Raw genomic sequence first — 23,615 nt, 5'->3', positions numbered from 1 at the left:
TGCTTCGACAAGACATGCCAATAAAACCGCCTCGCGGAACGTGCAGTGGCAGGTTGGGATAAATGGTTTGAATAATGACCGAGGCCGTGGTGTGATGCCACGTTATGAAAAGTTGTCAGCAGATTAGATATGTGGAAATATTATTCTCTCTACGGTGGTATGTGGAATTTGTTTTCCAGAGCCGGACACTATCCTTGTGTTCAAAATCTTCTACGGAATATTCGGAGGAGGAAACCGCCTTGCAATGCCGAAGACAATCTGCGCGCCGGACTAATCGTCATTGAAGCCTGGTTCAGGGGCTACTGAGGGAGTCCTGGATTAGGGGGTCCTGGATTAGGGGGACCGTAGACACTGACAGCCGGGCCACCACCCCGCCAGATTACCTTTGTACCCCTGGGGGGTAGGCCTATATAAACCCCCCAGGGCACCCATGCAAAGGGTTCAGACTCTAGTTCACCCACACACCCATATAGAGAGAGGAAGCTAGGGCTAGACTTGTTCTTCTTCCCCCTCTAGAGAAACAGCTCAAGGGGCAAGCTTGTAGCCACCATTATTGCTTGAGTGATCATGCGGAGACCCCGCAGAGTAGGAGTAGGGGTGTTATCTCCTACGAGAGCCCCGAACCTGGGTAAGATTCGCCGACGTGCATGTCTACGCCTCATCCCGTTTCCTGGCACTGGCGACGTATTATTAGCCCCCTCCATGATAAGCCATCCTTTGGCATATGTCACACGACACCCCCGACATTTGGCCCCCACCATAGGGCTAGGTGCATCGTCGTCCAGAGATCTGTTCTGGACGGGAACCCTCTTCCTCCCCAGCGAGCGCAGCCAGCCCGGCACGCCCGATGGCGTTAGCGCCGATGCATTGCACGGCGCAGAGATTGTCTGCGCAACGGCTGGCCTCGCTGACCTTGTTGGCGAGATCCGCCTCTCTGACGAGCCCGCACCAGGCGCGGGCGCAACCAGCTCTGAGAGTTGCCTCGTCGATCTCCTTGGCAAGCTCGACATCGCCAATGAGCCCACCTCCAACCTGGAGTCGATCGGCTCCACCGACCCGATGCTTGTCGACTCCGACACCGCGTCCCTTGACACCTTCCCCACCAACGTGGTGGTCATCGATGACCCTCTCCCTCGCACCGACAGTGGCGCCAGCACCGTCACGGAGGTGCTCGTCATCAGCCACGATGGAGCTTCTGGTGGCGGCGCCCAAGACCCGCTCGAAGCCATGCTACGAGACCTGTCTGCACCCATTGCAGAAGATGCCGACGCCGAGACACTGGAAGCTCGCCGCGTCTTGCTCGTCGAGAGCGCCAAGAAGTTGGCCAGCATGAGACGCCTCTCGGAGGCCTACCAGCGCGAGATGGACCATGCTGTTGGCGGCATGCCAGCCCCTGGCGGGCCCAGCCGCATTGGCATGGTCCGGCAGTGTGGCGCAGCCATCGCCAGCATGTTCAGGGCAGACCGCCCTGTCTGCGCCACGCCCATGGAAAACATACGAGCTGCCCAGGCGGCAGCAGATGAGCTGGATAACCTCAAGGGTGACGAGCGCCGCCACATGACGGAGCGCGTCCAGCGGCTCGTTGACGCGGCTGCCGAGCAGCAAGAAGCCGGCTGCCGCGCCGAAGCACCCGACCGGCAGAATGACGACCCGCCTCCTCGCCGAGATCAAGGCACGACCTCCCGGACACCGACTAGTGGCGTCCGCGACAAACGAGACAAAGAGCCGGCTGCTAGCCCCAGCCGCACGCGCATCACCATCGAGCGCGATCAAGATGGCCGCCCACGAGAAGTAGAGCGAAGGGAGAGGTGTGCGTCCCCGCAGCCTGTTGACCACCCAACTCTCGGCGACCGGCTGGGCCGCTGAGAGGGAATCGGAGAAAACGACGCCCGCCACCGGATCGACCATCTCAATTGATCCCTGGCGCTAGAAGAAGAAGCGCGCTGGGCCCGCCTTGTTTCGGCCCCCGCATCCGTGACGAGCCCTTTCCCAAAGGGTTCATGCTTCCACGAGATACGCCCAAGTACAACGGCTCTGTGAAGCCGGAGGACTGGCTGGTCGACTACTCCACGACCGTCAGCATAGCGAACGGCAACAAGCGCATTGGCGTGAAGTACGTTCTGCTCATGCTCCAGGGCACGGCCCGGACATGGCTGAACAGCCTAAAGCCCCGTAGCATCAACAGCTGGGTAGATTTCACTGAAGTCTTCGTCCGCAACTTCACCAGCACCTACAAGCGGCCGCCCAAGCCTCGCCAGCTCTCGTTGTGCGTCCACGGCCCCAACGAGTCCACCCGCGACTACCTAACGCGGTGGGCTGAACTACGCAACTCCTGTGAAGGGGTGCACGAGGTCCAAGCAATCAAGTACTTCACTGCCGGCTGTCGAGAGGGCACCTTACTCAAGCACCGACTCCTCTGCGATGAGCCAGCCACACTCGACGAGCTGCTGATCATAGCAGACAAGTACGCCACTGCTGACTCTTCCATGAAGTCGGAGCGCCGTGTGGATACTTCTGGGAAGGTGCTCCCTCCGACTCCTCAGACGCCGGCTGGAGACAACAGTCGGTGCCAGCAGCCGAACGACAACAAGTGCAAGGCCCAGCAGCCGGCAGGTGGCGACAGTCGAGGACCAGCAACCTGAAGGACAACCCCTCCCCAAGCGTCAGAAGGGTGGCAAGCCAGTTTGGTTACCTGCTTTCTCCTTTGAGCAAACCCTCGATGCCCTTGCAAGTTCCACAGTGGGGCGAAGCCGTCCAACCATACCACTCGGAAATTCCACCGGCTTGTCCGCATCGCCAAGGGAGAAGGACTCACCCCACCGCCTGCTGGCCCGCCGGCTCCGCCTCCCCAGCAGCCGGCCGCTCATCCAGCAATCGGCGCAATCCAAGATGATTACCCTGAGGAGCATGGTGCATACGTTGTCTTTACCAGCGTTGCCAATGACAGACATAGCCGGCGTCAGCAGCAACGAGAAGTGAACGCAGTCGCCTCAACTACTCCAGAATTCATGCACTGGTCTGAGAGGCCTATCAGTTGGAGCCGAGCTGACCACCCGGAAGTAATGCCCTCCCTGAGGGAGTCCTGGATTAGGGGGTCCTCGGACAGCCGGACTATATCCTTTGGCCAGACGGTTGGACTATGAAGATACAAGATTGAAAACTTCGTCCCGTGTCCGGATGGGACTCTCCTTGGCGTGGAAGGCAAGCTTGGCAATACGGATATGTAGATCTCCTCCCTTGTAACCGACTCTGTGTAACCCTAGCCCCCTCCGGTGTCTATATAAACCGGAGGGTTTAGTCCGTAGGACAACAACAATCATACCATAGGCTAGCTTCTAGGGTTTAGCCTCTACGATCTCGTGGTAGATCAACTCTTGTAATACTCATATCATCAAGATCAATCAATCAGGAAGTAGGGTCTTACCTCCATCGAGAGGGCCCGAACCTGGGTAAACATCGTGTCCCCCGCCTCCTGTTACCATCCGCCTTAGACGCACAATTCGGGACCCCCTACCCGAAATCCGCCGGTTTTGACACCGACATTGGTGCTTTCATTGAGAGTTCCACTATGCCGTCACCGTAAGGCTAGATGGCTCCTTCGATCATCGGTAACGATGCGATCCAGGGTGAGGTTTTCCTCCCCGGACAGATCTTCGTATTCGGTGGCTTCGTACTGCGGGCCAACTCGCTTGGCCATCTGGAGCAGATCGAGAGCTACGCCCCTGGCCATCAGGTCAGGTTTGGAAACTTGAACTATACTGCCGACATCCACGAAGACTTGATCTTCAACGGATTCGAGCCCATGTCGGGTGCGCCGCACAATCACGACGAGCATGACTTAGCTCTGCCGTCGGACAGTGTTCGGGAGATCACACCTGCAACTACTCCGGCCCTCAATCCGAAACAAATTGCGCCATCTAAGGACAGGTGGATGGACCCCGCCACGGAGGCCGCACAATCAGTGGCGATAGAGCCGAATACTGACTTCACCTCCTACGAGACCAATGTTGCCGAACCGTTAGGTTCGTCCCCGGCCATGGGCTCCGAGCCGCCTGCGTCCGTGCCTATCAAATCCGATTGGGCACCGATCATGGAGTTTACCTCCGCGGATATCTTTCAGCAGTCGCCCTTTGGCGACGTGCTAAACTCGTTAAGATCTCTCTCCCTGTCAGGAGACCCTTGGCCGAACTATGTCTGGCTAGAATGGGATGCGGACGACGAAGAAATTCGCTGCCCACCCACCACCCACTTAGTAGCCACTGTCGATGATTTAACCGACATGCTCGACTTCGGCTCCGAAGACATCGACGGTATGGACGACGATGCAGGAGACGAACAAGAACCACCGCCCACAGGGCGCTGGACTACCACCTCATCGTATGACATATACATGGTGGACACCCCCAAAGAGGGGGATGGTGATAAGACAACGGAGGATAATCTGTAAGTGCATCTAGTGCCCCTTAGTGATTTTGGTGTATTGAAGACTTATAGGTTAAGGGACTAATGTGTTTATGAGTGTACACTGGTCTATAAGTCTATGAGGAGTTTGATATTTACAGAGAAAGTCGACCCCTAAAAATGAAGTTCTTCGACTGAAGACTTTGGATTTCTAAAGACTTTCTGAAGACTTTGAAAGTGAAGAAATTGGTGTGACCTTGAAGACTTGGTATTCATTCGAGGAACGTGAAGCGTGAAGACTTTTGTTTTCATAGTTTCATTTTCTCTTTCTTGAGTCATAGGAAACACCGTACTGTTAAAGGGGGTCGAGGAAATACTAAGGAAAAATTTCCATGTGATGCTCAACTCAAAATCTTACACCTACCAATCCCTTCGAGTGAAGCCATTGGAAATCTCATACAGTTTAGTCATATTCTTCAGTGACAGAGACGAAGTTCTTCTGGTCTCTGAGGAATTTGTTCTGACTGAGGAGTTAGGAATTCGCCAGTGCGGATTGCCTACACAGTGAGGAACATGATAGCCCTAAGGAATTTGATACTCAAATTTCGGACCGTTGCTGTGCTACGCGCCAGCTGTCCCAAAATATCTTATCCACCTAACGGTCATATCATTGAAGGGCATTTATTTCTTATCATGTCGGGCTGCTCCCTAGGCTATAAATAGCCACCCCCTACAACCACTAGCTGGTTGGCTGCTCCGAGAGAAACTGACATTTGTCATTTGAGAGCATCCCATCCTCCGAGGACTTTGAGCGAAAATCATCGAGTGAGGAAAACCCAAACCCAAACACCTACAAACCCAAAGTGATTGAGCATCACTGAAGAGATTGATCCTACGTGGATCCGATGCTTGTTACCTTTGAAGATTGTGCTTCTTCTAGACGGTTAGGCGTCATGGTCTAGAGCATCCAAGAGGAAATTGTGGATCGCCGAGTGACCCAGTTTGTGAAGGTTCGGAAGTCACCTGAAGACTTACCACGAGTGATTGGGCGAGGTCTGTGTGACCTTAGCTCAAGGGGAATACGGTGAGGACTAAGTGTCTAGGACTGCGTGTTCAGGACTGGGTGTCCGGGACTGTGTGTCCTCAGGTTTAAATACATAGCCGCCCTAACCAGACGTACAACTGAAACAGCAGTTGGAACTGGTCTACCAAATCATTGTCTTCACCAAGCGTACTGGTTCTATTTCCTCAACTCTTTCATTTCCTCATTACTGTGTTGTGTGCTTGTCATATCTGTGTTTGAAGACTTTCTCAATTTCCTCAGTTCAATTTCTTCAGTCTGTTTGTCTTCATCCTGTGCTATAATGTGTTTACGCTTTCTGTACTCTGTGTTTGTCTTCATTTCATCATGATGACCATGCCTATGTTCTGCTATGCTTACTCTTGAGTACTTGTTCTGCTGCAAGTAGTTCTTCGCTAAGGAATTTCCTCACCCGCAAATTCCTCAGCGAAGAATTCATAAAAATCGCCTATTCACCCCCACTCTAGTCGATATAACACACTTTCATAATCCCTCCAAGAAGCAATCCAAGCACCGACGTCAGCGGCGCCGCTCTAAGTCCCGCCATAGCAGCGATACCGGCCCAAGAGACAATAACGCTCCGGATAGTGCCGAAGACGACGACAATCCCCTCCAGCCAGATCTCGAGCGGGAGGATGAACAAGCTAGCCCTCCAGAACAGGCAGCAGACGGAGAATCAGAGGATGACAATTACATGCCTCTCTCCGAAGACGAAGTGAGCCTCGGCGACGAAGAATTTATCGTGCCTGAGAATCCTGTCGACCAGGAGCGCTTCAAGCGCCGGCTTATAGCCACAGCAAATAGCCTAAAGAAAAAGCAACAACAGCTTCGAGCTGATCAAGATCTGCTAGCGGATAGATGGACTGAAGTCCTGGCGGCCGAGGAATACGAACTCGAGCGCCCAACCAAGAGTTACCCAAAGCGCAAGTTGCTACCCCAACTCGAGGAGGAAGCATTGAAACCTACACCAGCGTATGATGCGGCTGATCGGCCACCTCGTGGCCGAGACAGAGGGGCATACCAGCCCGAAGTCCAGCCCGCACCCCGCCGCCATTCAAACAAAAATACCAAGGCCCGGGGCAACACACGGGACCTGCGAGACGTATTGGAAAACAAAGCAGGACGTGCGAGATCAATCTACGGATCACGGGGGCGCGCCCCAACGCGGGATGATGACCGTCACGCTGGATATACTAAAAGAAAATACGGTCGGGCCGAATACAGCAGACAAGACTCATATGAACTGCGCCGTGATATAGCCCGGCACAGAGGCGCCGCACACCCCCTATGCTTCACTGATGAAATAATGGATCACGAATTCGTAGAGGGTTTTAAACCCGTAAACATTGAATCATATGATGGTACAACAGACCCCGCGGTATGGATCGAGGATTTCCTCCTCCACATCCACATGGCTCGCGGTGATGATCTACATGCCATCAAGTACCTCCAACTAAAACTCAAAGGACCAGCTCGACATTGGTTGAATAGCTTGCCAGCAAACTCCATTGGCAGTTGGCAGGATTTGGAAGATGCATTCCTTGACAACTTCCAAGGCACTTTTGTGCGACCACTGGATGTTGATGACTTGAGCCATATAACTCAGCAACCAGGGGAATCGGCCAGGAAATTCTAGACCCGGTTCCTCACTAAGAAGAACCAAATTGTCGATTGTCCGGATGCAGAGGCCTTAGCGTCATTTAAGCATAATATCCGTGACGAGTGGCTCGCCCGGCACCTCGGCCAGGAGAAGCCGAAGTCTATGGCAGCACTTACGACACTCATGACTCGCTTTTGTGCGGGCGAGGATAGCTGGCTGGCTCGCAGCAACAACACATCAAGAAGTCATGGCAGTTCAGATGCCAAAGATAGTAACGGCAGACCACGTCGCAATAGACACAACCGCCGCAACAACAGTGACAATGCCAAAGACATGGCAGTCAATGCAGGATTTAGTGGCTCTAAATCCGGTCAGCGGAAGAAGCCGTTCAAAAGAAGCAACCCGGGCCCGTCCAGTTTGGACCGCATACTCGATCGCTCGTGTCAAATTCACGGCACCCCCGATAAGCCAGCCAATCACACCAACAGAGAATGCTGGGTGTTCAAACAGGCCGGCAAGTTGAATACTGAAAACAAGGAAAAGGGGCTGCATAGCGACGATGAGGAGGAGCCCCGGCCGCCGAGCACAGGAGGACAGAAGAAATTTCCTCCCCAAGTGAAAAAGGTGAACATGATATACGCAACCCATATTCACAAGAGGGAACGGAAGCGTGCACTAAGGGACGTCTATGCGATGGAGCCAGTCGCCCCAAAGTTCAACCCATGGTCTTCTTGTCCGATCACTTTCGATCGCAGGGACCACCCCACTATTATCCATCATGGCGGTTTTTCCGCATTGGTCCTTGATCCCATCATCGACGGATTTCACCTCACCCGAGTCATTATGGACGATGGCAGCAGCCTGAACCTGCTTTATCAGGATACAGTGCGCAAAATGGGTATAGATCCCTCGAGGATCAAACCCACTAAAACCACCTTTAAAGGTGTCATCCCAGGTGTAGAGGCCCGTTGCATGGGCTCAATCACATTGGAAGTGGTCTTCGGATCTCCGGACAACTTCCGAAGCAAGGAGTTAATCTTCGATATCATCCCGTTCTGCAGTGGCTATCAGGCACTGCTCGGGCGAACCGCATTTGCCAGATTCAATGCGGTACCGCATTATGCATACCTCAAGCTCAAAATGCCAGGGCCTCGTGGGGTTATAATAGTCAATGGAAACATAGAATGCTCACTCCGCACGGAGGAGCACATTGCGGCCCTCGCAGCAGAAGCACAAAGCAGCCTTTTAAAGCAAACCGCCAATTCGGCGATAAATCCCCCAGACACCTTCAAGCGAGTCCGGAATAATCTGCAACAGGATCGCCTGGCACGTTCAGAGCTCGCCTAGCAATTCGGCCCCCGTCCTAGTCCCAGTCAAGCGACGAAATCTGTGCCGCGCGTACATAATTACGCACTAAAAACACCATGGGCATAGGCGGGGGCACGGCCAAGGCACGTCCCACAATGCGGCTCAACCGCCCAGGGGCTGCATACCTTTATCATTTTCTCTCTTTCAGGACCTTACTCTCTGGAACCCCTTTTCGGCAGTCTGATTGTTGGATGCATTACGGGAAGGAAATACCAAGGAACAAGAAGCTCTGACGTACAAGGGAATCCTGTAGCGACCCGACCCGAATGGATCAAGTCTCTGTGCTTAAGTGTCATCCCTGGATCGGTATGCTGACACACACAGTACTCGAGGATTTATAACAGAGGTAAATCACATGTATAAAGTAACGTAAATACTATTACCTCAATCCAAATAGCGGAAGTAACAAGGTTGTGGATTCCCATCAACACCAACGGCAAAGTTGAGTGTAGAAATCATAACCCTAACGTATCTCTTACTCGTCGTAAGATATCCTGCAACATGAAACGTTGCAGCCCGAAAACGGGTCAGTACATTGAATGTACTGGCAAATTCACACCATAGAGAAATTATGAACAAAGGCTATCACTACATGCATATATGGCTGGTGGAAAAGCTCTATGGTTATAATGTTTTTGCGAAAAGCCAATTTTTCCCTACTGCAAAGGAATAAATTTTATTTAACTATCATGGTGGTTGTGAAACATTGAGAAGGTACCTCCAACTCAATCCCAATTAAGTGTCATCATTAACCCAGCAAAATTAATTAAAAGTAACATGATGAGATCAACGGGATAATCCAAGAACTAGATACTCAAGTTGTCCATAACCGGGGACACGGCTAATCATGATCAGTTTGTACACTCTGCAGAGGTTTGTGCACTTTTCCCACAAGACTCGATCGCCTCCGCTTGATTCTCGCACTGCATGATGTTTGAGAAATGAATGACCGAGACACAGTCTTTCAGAAACAGTCACTCTCTACTCTGGATGGACCGGTACACCTACTTTCCCCTACATCTGCTAGTCCACCTCTTCAAGAGATCCTGTAACCTACTCAGCTATGCTAGAGCCCATAATAGCTTGCGGCTGCACACGGAAGTTTCTAGCATGAAATATCTTATGATCCCTTTGAGCCTGGGTGGCGGACCTTATACATACAGACAACACTGGGTTCTCCAGGTGCCTCAATCCACCCAGATGTGAGTTTTAGTTGCCACCTTAAGTTGAACCATTATTAAACAACTCACATCTGTCATGTATCACTCAAACCCAATTAACGTCTACGAGCATAGCATGCCATTAATAAAAGCAACGTAGAAGTAACTCCCAAGGGTTTGATAAGAAAACAGGTAATAGGTACTACCTCAACTACTTCCCAGTACCCACAATTTAATTAGACCCTAATCATGCAATGTGTTTGAGGAAAACAGATCTAATGCAATAAAAACTGGGTATGAACGGGGTATGATCAAAGTGTGAACTTGCCTGCAATGTTGATGAAGATGATTCGCACTCAAAACTCTTGATAGATCTATTCGTCTCACTCCGGTCAATCTATCGAGAGCAAGCAATAGTAACCACACATAAGCAATCACTCAAAAGAACGAAGAAGACGATTCGGGAAATATCAAAACCAAGCAAATAACTCTTGCAACATAAAACAATTTCTAACAGTACCAAAATTGTATGAATTTGGCCTTATCAGAAAGTTTAGGTCAAGAGCTTCGATTTGCAAAAAGAATCAACTCAAACGGAGTTACGGAACTTAAGTTATGAACAAAAGAAGTTTGAATACAAATCTGTTTGAATTCAAATTTTAAAACTTTCAAAAACATGTTTAAGTTGTTTTACTGGATAGAGGGGATCATAACGAAGACGTGGGCGTTGGTTTCATTGGATTTGGACAAACGAGTAAAAAGATGTGGTCGTTTGAAAATCAGGGACTAATCTGCAAATAAAATATTTACGGATAGGTCCCTGGCATAAATAAACAGAAAAAGGAAAATTTAAATAGCGAACGTTCGTTTATAAGACCTAACCAGTGGACGTTCGCAGTTTAGAAAAACCTAAAAAAACAGAACTAGGTTTTTTTAATAAAACCAAAACAAAGAAAAAAAATAAACCGGGGCGGTTCACGGGTTTATACCGGCTCGGGCAAATAAACCGGCGGCAGCGGCGGTTCCGGCGAGATGGCGCGGGGCTCCGGCGAGGGCGGCGAGGTGGCTCCGGTCGTCGGGGAAGGCGGCGAAGACACGGGAGGGGGCGGCGTGGAGCGGTGGGTGCGGTGGCGGCGACGGCGGCGGTCGTCGGCGGCGGGAGTGGTGGCTTCGGGCGGCGGAGCTTCGGCGGATCTCGCCGGCGGCGGCGAGATGCGGGAGGGGCGGCGGCGGGAGCAGAGGGGAGAGAGAGGTCGGGGCCCGGCTTTTAAAGGGCCCGGGGAGGGCGGTGGCGTGGGGAAGGGGCGGCCAGTGGCGGGACGGCGCCGGACTCCGGGAGGAGTCCCGGTTGGGGACGACGGGCGAGGCGGCGCGGAGCTGGGCCTCGGCCTGGCTTCGGCTGGGCCGGCCCAGTTCGGCGAGGGAATTGTTTTTTTTACAGATAAACAAAAATAATAAAAACAAAAGAAAAATAAAATATTATATAGGCATATAATATATCAAAATTTTCAAAAAAAGATTTCCTACAACGTGGACATTTTTGTAAAGTCAAATAAAATCCACACAAATTTTAATAAATCAAACAGTGCTACTGCCTTAATAAAATCCAATAAAAATCATTTTTAAAAATACCAAAATGGTTTCAAATTTATTTTTCTCCAATTTTCTGATGTAGGGAATCATGTTACCCTATTTTCTGTATAATTTGTTTTTGGGGAAAATAATTTGAATAAAACTCAAATAACTCCAATATTGAAAAATAATTTCAATGGGACTTTGAATAAATCCTTTGAAACTCCCAACTCATATTTCATTTGTTTTGAAGAAGTCATATTATCTTCTCTCGTGAAAATCATTGAGTTGCCTAAAGTTTCAGAATTGGAAAAAATATTCTCGAATGAAATTCAAATACTTTCAACACCCCTTTTCATTTAAATAAATGGAAGAAGTCATGTCATCTTCTCTCGAGGGTTTTGTGGTGAAAAGAATTTGAATTCATGGAGATCATAAAAGCAAAATGAAAGTTTGGGAAAGTCCTTTTATTCCCTCTCATTTAACTTCCAAAAGATTTTGAATTCCACTCACTTTCAGTCAATCAATCAAACAATCAATCCAATCTATCTGTTTATTATAACATTCCAAAATTTAGAATTTTGGGATGTTACAAATCCCCAGGTGGTCTCTGATAACGATCAAAATACCTATTTTAAATACCCATACGCAGCTTGCCCTTGGATAGAACATGTCAAATAGTCCTATTTTTTTCTTATTGCACTTCTTGTATACGTACGCTTCGACGTATTATTTAATAACAATGCATAGCGTTAGTCTATTATTGCATTACCCTTTCTTTTTTTTCCTTGTGTGCTTATTTACGACAAATTGCACCAGTACATTCTGGTACGACCAATATGCCAGGGGCTTTAGTATACCCCATAAATACGGCGTGAGAAGTCCGAACACTTTCGACAGTGCGGCACCCCGAACTTATAGCACTATATGCATCAGCTCCGAATCATGTCTTGGGTCAATAGTTGGGTTTGCCCGACTCTCATGTTTTGGCACCTTACGTTCCGCAATATCGGCTAAGGTAGCACTGGGAGAACTACTGCGATTGTGTCCTGGTTCTTCCGGACGAGCACCTCAGTAGAGAAAGCCGAAAATTGACTGTCATGATAAGGCGAGAGTTGGTCGCTGTTCAAGAGGTCTCAAGTCCTTAAAGACTTTTTCCGCTTTGGGCAAGGAGTCGGCCTTGCCCGACTTAGACGTATATAGCGCCCCAAATTCGGCCTTCCGAATACTAGGGGCTTCGGCAAACTTTAAAATTGTAGACTTATATGGCTAAGTGAGAGTAATAAAGCCTTATAGTCCGATTGCCTGGTTCGTTGTGCTGAACACCTCCTTCGAAGGACCCAAATTGGGATAAAGAGTGCTCAGGTTTATCCCGAACACCTCAGTACTAGTTACATGGGGGCAGATGCCGACGACTGGCCAACTCTCAGATTTTATAAACGGCCGCACAGAAGGTAATATTTTAAATTCACAAGCGTTGCATAGCGCAAATGAATTCATTTCATATTATAGGATCACACGAGTACATTTATTCAAATATTACATCCTTAGCACACTCATCCGCCACAAGGCGAGCACCCTTTAGGACACTTTCATAATACTTTTCAGGGTGGCGATGCTCCTTGCCCTCCGGCGGCCCCTCCTTCACCAGCTTTTCGGCGTCCAGCTTCGCCTAGTGCACCTTCGCCCGGGCAAAAGCCCTACGCACACCCTCGATGCAGACGGGTCGCTTTATAACTTCAAACCGTGGGCAGACATTCGCAAGCCGCCTCACCAGACCGAAGTAGCTACCGGGAAGGGACTCGCCAGGCCACATCCGGACTATAAGACCCCGCATGGCCTGTTCGGCCGCCTTGTGAAGCTCGACCAGTTGCTTCAACTGGTCACTCAAGGGCATTGGGTGTTCGATCCCAGTATACTGAGACCAGAACAACTTCTCCATCGAGCTCCCCTCCTCGTCCCGATAGAACTCCGCGGCATCTGACACACTGCGGGGTAGATCTGCAAACGCTCCTGGAGAGCTCCGAACTCGGGTAAGTAAAAAGAAAGTTTCCTTCACATGCTTGCTTTGCATAATGAATGCCTTACCCGCCGCTATCTTCTTAACCGCCTCAATCTCCTAGAGGGCCTTTTGGGCTTCGGCCTTGGCATGTTTTGCGCTTTCGAGGGCCTTCGCAAGCTCGGACCCTTGCATCTTAGAGTCAAGCTCCAAGGCCTCGTGTTTCTTGAGAGCCTGGAGCTCTTGCTGCACCTCGCCTACTCGGGCCTCTTGTTTCTCTCGCTCAATGCGCTCCTTGGCCGCTTTGCCTTCGGCCTCAGATAGTGCCTTTTGGAGGGCCACCACTTTGGTCGTGGCGCCTAGCAAAATTCATGACGATCCTATTATTCCAAAACCAATTTTTTTCTTTATCAATATACAAACAGGGTATCACTTACCTTTGTTCTCTTCGAGCTGCCTCTTGGTAAGGCCAAGCTCTTCCGTGGACCGCTCAAGGTCCCGCTTCAGTGCGGCGACCTCAGCAGTACGAGCGGCCGCGGCCAGCAGTGAAGCCTACTTATTCACATAGACACATTTTGATTAGATTCCTGCGATTATTATTTGATCCTCTATTCGGCCTTTCTTCGCGAACACCAAACAGAGCATCAGGGGCTACTGTCTATGCGGTAACATTCTCTTATAATCTGGTTACTTACCTCAAAGCCTGTTAGGAGGCTGGCACAGGCTTCAGTCAGTCTGCTCTTGGCGGACTGAACCTTCTTGACCACCGCACTCATAATAGTGCGGTGCTCTTCATCAATGGAAGCGCCGCGAAGCACTTCCAGCAAGTTGTCCAATGCCTCTGGATGAATAGCGGCCATCGGTGCAGACGGCTTGCCCCCTTAGCAAGGGGTCACCGGACAGAATCCGGAACCACTAGAGGTTCCGGCGCCGTATTCGGCTTGGGGCTAGACTTGCTGCCCCCGGCGTTAGGGCCCAAAGGAGTCTTGCCCCTCGTGCACCCAGCGCTTGGAATGTCGCCTTGAAGCGCCTCCGGAACTGTCTCCCCTTGGTTCAGTCCCCTTTGAGACAACACCTCGGCGTCGTCCGTAGGGCGGGGGGAGGAGGCGGTCGGGACTAAATCGCTGTTCATATCCGACGGGCCCAGAGAATCATCTGACGAAGATACGTCGATGTGGGCTCGGGATGGGCTGCGTAATCATGCGCGGTGTGATAAGAAATAGTACAATAAGACGTACCAAGAATTGTTAGGGTATCCGGATACTCACGACTTCGCCAAGCGCTTGTCCCTGGGCAACCACTCCTCTTCGCTTAAAGCAGCCATCGTGGAGCAGTCCGGGAGGAGGGTCCTTCCCTTCTTGGTCCCTTCGGCCTCCCCTGATGGGGAGGCCTTCCTTTTCTTGTCCCCCCCCCAGCTGGGTGGGGAGAACTTTCCTCTTCTTCCTCCTTGTTTTCATGGGAGGAGTGCGCCTCGGTGTTTTCGGACGATGAGTCCAATATAACCATACGCCGGAGACCCTTCCTGGTCCCCGTGGCCTTCTTCTTGGCCTTCTTCTCCGACACCTCATAAGGCACCGGAACCAGCATCTCCGTTAGGAGAGCATCTACTGGATCTTCGGGCAGGGGAGCCGGACAATCGATCTGCTCTGATGTCGCTACCCAGTCCTGTTAAATGGCGTGGAGGCTTAGATCCCGCGCGCGGTTATACTAGGGAAAAGAACATCTTATGAGATGTAAAAGGCTTACCGGATTGGCAGGACGCTTTGCGCTGAGTCTGCGGTCCTCGGTAAGGGGAGGAGGTACCTCGGCGCCCTTGAGCAGCACCCTCCAGACGTCCTTGTGCGTCGTGTCGAAGAGCTCTCGCAGCGTCTGGTGCTCAGCCGGGTCAAACTCCCACAAATTGAATGCCCGTCTTTGACACGGGAGGATCCGGCGGGAGAGCATGACTTGGACCACGTTGACGAGCTTGATTTTCTTGCTCATCATGTTTTTGACGCATGTCTGGAATCCGGTCAGCTCTACCGAGGAACCCCAGGATAGGCCCTTCTCTTCCGAGGAGGTGAGCCGCATGGGGATTCTGGGTCGAAATTTGGGGGCCGCCACCCAGTTGGTGTCGCGTGGCTCGGTGATGTAGAACCACCCCGATTGCCACCCCTTTATGGTCTCCACATAGGAGCCTTCGAGCCAGGTGACGTTAGGCATTTTGCCCACCATGGCGCCTCCGCACTCCGCTTGCTGGCCGACCACCACCTCCGGTTTAACGTTGAAGGTCTTTAGCAACAGGCCGAAGTGGGGCTTGATGCGGAGGAAGGCCTCGCACACGATGATAAACGCCGAGATGTTGAGGATGAAATTGGGGGCCAGATCGTGAAAGTCCAGCCCGTAGTAGAACATGAACCCGCGGACAAACGGGTGGAGGGGAAATCCCAGTCCGCGGACGAAGTGGGTAAGGAAAACCACCCTCTCATGGGGTTCTGGAGTAGGGACGATCTGCCCCGCATCTGGCAGCCGGTGTGCGATATCCACGGCCAGATATCCTGCTCCCCGTAGCTTTGTGATGTGCTCCTCCGTAACGGAGGAGACCATCCACTTGCCTCCCGCTCCTGACATGCTTGGAGTGGTTTGAGGAAGAAATGCGAACTTGGGTGCTGGAGCTCGAGTGTGCAAGAATGGATGAGCAAGGAGGAAGATGGCGTGGGTAAAAAGAGGAATCCCTGTCCCTTTATAAGGGCGGAAGAAACTATATGCCTCCCCACCTACCTGGTAAATTTTCTTATTCCCCAAGCGCCGTAATTGATGGCGCGGTTGGGTTACCCACACCCGTATTGATGAGAATCCCGTGATAAGGGGACACGATCTCTGCTTCGACAAGACGTGCCAAGAAAACCGCCTCGCAATGTGTGCAGTAGCTGGTTGAGAAAAGCGGTATGAATAATGACCGGGCCGTGGTATGATGTCATGCTGCTAAATGTGTCAGCGGATTAGATTTGTGGAAATATTATTCTCTCTACGGTGGTATGTGGAATTTTTTTTGCAGAGCCGGACACTGTTCTTGTGTTCAAAGTCTTCTATAGAGTATTCGGAGGAGGAACCCGCCTTGCAATGCCGAAGACAATCTGCGCGCCGGACTCATCATCATTGAAGCCTGGTTCAGGGGCTACTGAGGGAGTCCTGGATTAGGGGGTCCTCAGACAGCCGGACTATATCCTTTGGCCGGACTGTTGGACTATGAAGATACAACATTGAAGACTTTGTCCCGTGTCCGGATGGGACTCTCCTTGGCGTGGAAGGCAAGCTTGGCAATACGGATATGTAGATCTCCTCCCTTGTAACCGACTCTGTGTAACCCTAGCCCCCTCCGGTGTCTATATAAACCGGAGGGTTTAGTTCGTAGGACAACAACAATCATACCATAGGCTAGCTTCTAGGGTTTAGCCTCTACGATCTCGTGGTAGATCAACTCTTGTAATACTCATATCATCAAGCTCAATCAAGCAGGAAGTAGGGTATTACCTCCATCGAGAGGGCCCGAACCTGGGTAAACATCGTGTCCCCCGCCTCCTGTTACCATCCGCCTTAGACGCACAGTTCGGGACCCCCTACCCGAGATCCGCCGGTTTTGACACCGACACTCCCCAGGTTCTTATGCCCTGGTATTGGATGCCACCCTTGCAACGGAGAGGCGAGCTGCTCGTTTCTCCCAGATTCTGATAGACGGCGGTAGTAGCATCAACATCCTTTACCGCGACACCATGGAGAAGCTGAAGATCAAAGAGAAGCAGCTACTGCCCAGTCGGACTGTGTTTCATGGCATTGTGCCCGGCTTGTCCTGCTCACCAATCGGCAAAGTCAAGATAGATGTCCTCTTCGGAGACAAGGATCATTTCCGACGAGAAGCGATTTGGTTTGAGGTGGTTGACCTGGAGAGTCCTTACCATGTGCTCCTAGGCCGGCCTGCCCTAGCCAAGTTTATGGCTGTGCCTCATTACGCCTACCTCAAGATGAAGATGCCAGGGACCAAGGGCATTATCATGATCAATGGGGACTATGAGAAGTCGTCCGCCTTTGCTGCTGCCAGCAGCCGGCTGGCCGAGTCCCTTGTGATTGCGGCTGAGAAGAAGCTCCTCGACCGGGTGGTGGCCATGGCCGGTGTCAATGTCAAAACCGGCGGATCTCGGGTAGGGGGTCGCGAACTGTGCGTCTAGGATCGATGGTAACAGGAGACGGGGGACACAATGTTTACCCAGGTCCGGGCCCTCTCTATGGAGGTAATACCCTACTTCCTGCTTGATTGATCTTGATGAATATGAGTGTTAGAAGAGTTGATCTACCACGAGATCATAATGGCTAAACCCTAGAAGTCTAGCCTATGAGTATATGGTCATGAATCTCTGTCCTATCCAGACTATGCTCTCTGGTTTATATGGACACCGGAGAGATCTAGGGTTACATGAGGTCGGTTACATAGGAGGAAATCTTCATAATAGGTCGCCTAGCTTGCCTTCCACGCCAAGTAGAGTCCAATCAGGACACGGGCATAGTCTTCGGTCTTCATGTCTTCACGGCCCATCAGTCCGGCCCATGGATAACAGGTCGGACGCCCGAGGACCCCTTAGTCCAGGACTCCCTTAGTAGCCCCTGAACCTGGCTTCAATGATGAGGTGTCCGGTGCGCAGATTGTCTTCGGCATTGCAAGGCGGGTTCCCTTCTTCCGAACTCCAGGATAGTCTTCGGACGTGATGATTGTATCCGGACCTGTTACATACCATGCACAACCGCAGAGAGAATATATATATCTTACACGAGTTCCATCCGCTGACAGCTTCCTGTAATGTGACAGGACGTCCGTTCGGTCACAATTTCGAACCGTTTATCCCATGTTTCAAGACGTGGTTGCTATTGGCATGGGTAACCCAACGGTGCCGTTTACACAGCCCTTGGGAACAGGCGAATCTCAAGGCGAGTGAGGAGGCGTTTTATATTTGCTGCATTTATAAGGAGATAAGGATTCCCCCTTCCTCTTCTCGCGCTTTCTCTCTGTCTCTGCCTTCCCCATCTCGAGCTCCAGCGCCCCAGTTTCAATCTCCTTTCCACTCCAGCAACCATGTCCGGATCTGGTGGTCAGGGCAAATGGATGGTCTCCTCCGTCACGGAGGAGGACATTACTGAGCTCAGGGCGGCCAGATATTTGGCGAAGGAGATCGCCCATCGTCTACCGGCCGAGGGACAGATCGTCCCTACGCCGGAGCCCACAGAGAGGGTGGTATTCCTCCCCCATTTCTTCCGCGGGCTAGGCTTTCCACTCCACCCCTTCGTCCGCGGGTTAATGTATTATTACGGGGTAGATTTCCATGATCTGTCCCCGAATTCCTTCCTCAACATCTCGGTGTTTATCTTCGTGTGCAAGGCCTTCCTCTGCATCCAACCCCACTTTGGGCTATGGCTCAAAGTCTTCAACGTGAAGCCGAAGGTGGTGGATGGCCGGCACGCGGAGTGCGGAGGGGCAATTGTGAGCAAATTGTCCAACATCTCCTGGCCCAAAGGCACCTTTGTGGATACGGTAAAGGAGTGGCAGAAGCAGTGGTTCTACATCATAGAACCACGCGGCACCACCTGGGCCGCAGCTACCGAATTCCGCTCCGGCGCTCCTATGCGACTCACCTCCTGGTTCGAGAAGAGTCCGGACTGGTGTTCTCCTAACGAGCTGATAGCGCTGCAGACGCGCGTTCAGAGCATGGTAACCAAGAGCGTCAAGCTTGTTGATGTGATCCAGGTGATATTAGTTCGCCGGACCCTTCCATGCCAGCGCCGAAGCCGCTCGCTGTGGGAGTTCAATCCAAAGAAGCACCGAACCCTGACGAGGCTCTTCGAGACTACGCACAAAGGCGCATGGAAATTGCTCTTCAAGGGCAATGAAAAACCACTGGCCACGGATTCAGACCATGGCCACGATTGTACACACCCCGCCAGCAAGGTATGTTATTTCAAATGAGCCCTCAACCTAATTGTTTCAAGGATGATGTCTGAGCTTTTATTACTGCTCTTTCAGGACTAGACGGAGAGGGCGAAGCGGATCCAGTGTTCGGCTCCGCTACCTGTCGGCGTCCTGGGAACGGGGGTCCCCAGACTTGCCTGCCTGCGGCCCACGACGTGGTTGAGCTAGCAGGCCGTACGGCCCATCTTCATCGACGAGGCATCCAAGACCCTCGCGAGGCGAACGACGCAAGACCTCCTCAGGAGTGGCCAAGCCAGGCAGGCTCATGAGGAACGGAGATATCAAGGCGGGGCAAACCTCACGAGGCTCTCGTGACGTGAGCCATGACGATCGACACCAGGCGGGCGCCAGGCAGGCGCCAGCGCATGCAGCGTCCTTGTTTCCTCTTTGGTGCTAAGGAGGCCAGTGCAGGTGAGGAGTACCGAGGCATCACGCAAAGGTTGCTATATTGGTGCAACGAGACCAAGACCAGGAGGACGGCAAGACGGAGGTCATCGTGGAGCCCAAGACGGCGTCACCACCAGAGCCTTTTGCAGGCGAAGACTGCTTTTGTTAGGATCGCTTGTACTAGCTATCCCCTTCAAATTTGCCCGCCATTGTTGGTTCCCTTCCCGCTCAATATTTGGGAAGAGGACCAGGGCCTATATAAGTAGAGCTAGCCACCACCGTAGGGGCATCGAGCAGTTCACCCAGCTCTCACCCGCTGAGTCACCAAACACAAGAACACCTCAACCTTAGGAGGCTATTCTTCCCCTTGTACTGTTCATCATCAGCCCAAGAGGCAATCCACCACCACCACACTGGAGTAGGGTATTACACCACAACGGTGGCCCGAACCAATATAAATCCCGTGCCTCTCTGTGTTGCGATTTCGTCGAGTTCGTCCGCGAGATCTTAGCGAGCTAGGGCGTAGATCAGTAGGAGGGAAACACTTCGCACGCACCCCAGTGTTTGAACCTTAAGGTTTGCCGGAACCCCACATCCGACATTTGGCATGCCAGGTAGGGGTGCGTCATAGCTTCCCTTACATCAGTTCGTCGCTCCGTCGCTCCGTCGTCTCCATGGCGGACGCTCGCCGTTCTTGAGCTGAGCGTCGGGCTGCCCTCACCGCCCGTGTTGCTCAGACGGCTCCCATCGGCAGGCCACCTCGTCGTTCTCCGTCTCCCGCTGCCACCGGCCCGGCGGGGAACGAGCAGCAGGCGTCCTTGCTGCATCCTTTGGTGCGGCAGGACGGCCGCACCGCGACACCATCGCTAACCCCGGCCAGTTCTTCGTCTCACGCACGCCGTGCTCCCATGGAGGCGCGGGCCGTGCTCCTTGCGGCAAACGAACTCCTGCACTACCGCCCCGTCGACGACCTCTACGAGGAGTGGCTCGACCGCGTCGCCAAGCTCGTCTGCGCCGCAGGGGGCTCCCCGGTGCCGTCCCTCTCTACCTCACCCTCAGCCAGCCACGGGCGATGAGGCCCATGGCGCGCCTCCACCACCTCTGCCCCAAGACGGCGCCTTGGCACCAAGGCGCGCGGCCCCATGGCATGATCCACCACGCCCGGTGCCCGTGCGCGAGGAAAGAAGCTGCCAAGAAATCCCACGGCCGCGAGAAGCTGCACCTGCGCTCCCCGCACCGCCTCGTCAGGACCGCGTGCCGCCCGCAGCGGCGCCGCGCGGACCTCGTCAAGACCAAGCTCCACCTCCGAGGCGAGCACCAGCGACCATAGCTGGCTACCGCGCCTTCATCCCCGAGCTGCGTAGCGTCGCCTGGCCGGGCAAGTTCAAGTCGGACCTGCCTCCTCGCTACGACGGCACCGCCGACCCCGTGTTGTTCCTGCAGCTCTACGAGCTGAGCATCGAAGCAGCCAACGGCGATGAGAAAGTCATGGCGAACTGTTTCCCATGGCTCTCAAATATGGGGCCCGCTCCTGGCTCCTGAACTTGCAGCACGGCTCGATCTCCTCCTGGGACGCGATGCGCGACCGCTTCGTCGCCATCTTCCAGGGCACTCACGACCGCTCGCCGGCCGCGGGTGACCTACGCCGCATCAAGCAACAACCGGGAGAGACCCTCCAAAAGTACATCCACCGATTCAACAACAGCCGCCTCAAGATCCCCAAGGTCATGGACGAGGCCATCATCTCCGCGTTCTCCGACGGCGTCCGCGACGTCAAGATGAAGGAAGAGCTCGCTATCCATGAGGAGCTCTGCACATCTCAGGAGCTGTTCAACCTGGCAACCAAGTGCGCAAGAGCTGAGGAGGGGCACCTCTCTCTCCTTGAGCTGCCAGCTGCCAGAGCGGAAGAGAAGAAGGCCAAGGCTAAGGATGTGAAGTGCAAGGAGGTAGTGGTGCTCGCAGCGGAGCCCGACACCAAGCGGGGCAGAGATCAGCTCGAGTCATCCAAGAACGGCCGACCGTTCTGCGCCTTCCACAACTTGCACACCCACAACACCAGCGACTGTCAAGAGCTCAGAGCCATACGGGAAGGATGCTTCGGTCGATGCCCCGAGCGCAACGACCGGGGCTACGGCCGTGGAGGAGGACGTGGAGGCGGACGCTGGGACGACCGTGGCCCGTGCCAGGAGTGGCGCGATAGGCATCGTGAGGACCGCTGGCAGGACCATCCTCGCGAGGGCGCTTGGAGGGACCAGCCTCGCGAGGATCGCCCCCAAGGCAACACCGGTCTTCCCCCGCTGCCGCCGCTGAGAAGGAACGACGACCACCATCAGGACGAGGGGGCTGGGGGCTTCCAGGAGCCGCGTGCAATCGCATGCATCTTGGGCGGCGCCCAGGCCCCAGCCTCTCGGCGCATCTTCAAACAGTTCGCTCGCGAGGTGAACGCGGTGCTTCCCAAGCTCGAGGCCATGCGCCTGCTCAAGTGGTCCCAATGCACCATCACATTCAACTCGGCAGATCAGCTCAAGTGCACGGCCACTACCGGCGCCCTCCCGATGTTGTGTTCCCCAATCATCAGCAATGTGCAGGTTACCAAGACCCTCATCGATGGCGGTGCAGGGCTCAACATCCTGTCCGTTGACACATTCGACAATCTCCAAGTGCCATACGAGCAGCTCCAGCAAACCAAACCTTTCTCAGGAGTGACCGACAGCTCCACCACACCGATAGGGCAAGTCCGCCTGCCTGTCACCTTCGGCGAACGCAAGAACTACCGCACCAAGCTCATCGACTTCGACATCACGCACATCCGCCTACCGTACAATGCCATCCTCGGGTATCTGGCCCTGGCCAAGTTCATGGCGGACACCCACCACGGCTACAACGTCCTCAAGATGCCGGGAAGCGGAGGAATCATCATGGTCCCGTGTGAAGAAAGAGATGCGGTGTGCTCCCTTGAGCGCGCCTTCCAAGCTGCAGCAATCGACGACCCCGACAGCAGAAGTGAGGACCCTCCGGAGGCCATCCCCAAGAAGAAGAAGTTGTGCCGCGCAGGACCTCAGGAGGATGGCGACGCGGCAGGAGCCTCATCAGGATCAGCGTCCGTCCAAGGGGCGCCTTCCTCCATCGCATAGGAAGGCGCGCCCAACGCCCTCCTCGGACAGGGCTCGGGGGCTCTCTTCTGGAGGGGCTCAGACCTTGCCAACCTCACGAGGGAGGCGCTTGGGCACCAATTGGAGGCGTGCTTCGCGGCACGTGACCCTCAGGAGAGCACAGGGCAAGGAGTGCCCACCACTCAGGAGTTCATCACCAAGACCACTCAGGAACTGCAAGAAGCAAGAGCCATACGCGGCGACAGCCGCTCGCGAGGCGCAGCTCCGCATCCTGGCGAGGATGCTGGGCTGCGTGTCTGCATCGACGTCCCAGGGATCAACAGGGCCGCATCTCAGGAGCGCTTCTGGCCATCGCGTGTGGGCCGCTGCGAGGGCCCGCCACACAGCTACGTTCGCATGCCCTTCGGCTTGCCGAGCGTGGCGTCAGCCTATCAGCGCAACATGCGGCGTGTCCTGGCGGCTCAGGAGGCCAGGTACCACGCCGTCCTGGAGGAGATGGAGATGGTCCTCAGGGAACCTCCCGAGCCCCCAGAGCCTCCCGAGGCTCAGGGCTCCGGTGGCTCATGAGGAGTCACTCCTTCGACGCACGCCTTCAGCTGCACCAACTCTACTTCGTCTACAGAACCAGGTGACATCTTCCAAGCTCGTTTAGCTGGGAGCGCCCCTCGGGCTGCATTATTCCCAGGCCACATGGGTCCGTCCCTGTGGCATGTATCCCTTTTGTTTATGTCTTTAGCTTACCTTGCTGGGGGCGCCCCACGGGCTGCATCATCCCCAAGCCGCTCGGGCCGGACCCAGTGGTATGTATCTTCCTGCATTTACCTAAGCTGATGTGCTTTCCATGCTTAACCTGCCCACGGCTATCACCTGCTCGATCATCACCTCCCACGGGGCCACCTCACAGGCACGGCGCTGGTGCATGGGTCCGTCCCTGCCACA

The sequence above is a fragment of the Aegilops tauschii genome, chromosome 3 (assembly GCF_002575655.3).
Source record: "Aegilops tauschii subsp. strangulata cultivar AL8/78 chromosome 3, Aet v6.0, whole genome shotgun sequence".
Taxonomy (NCBI): Eukaryota; Viridiplantae; Streptophyta; class Magnoliopsida; order Poales; family Poaceae; genus Aegilops; species Aegilops tauschii.
This window is presented reverse-complemented; position numbering follows the sequence as displayed.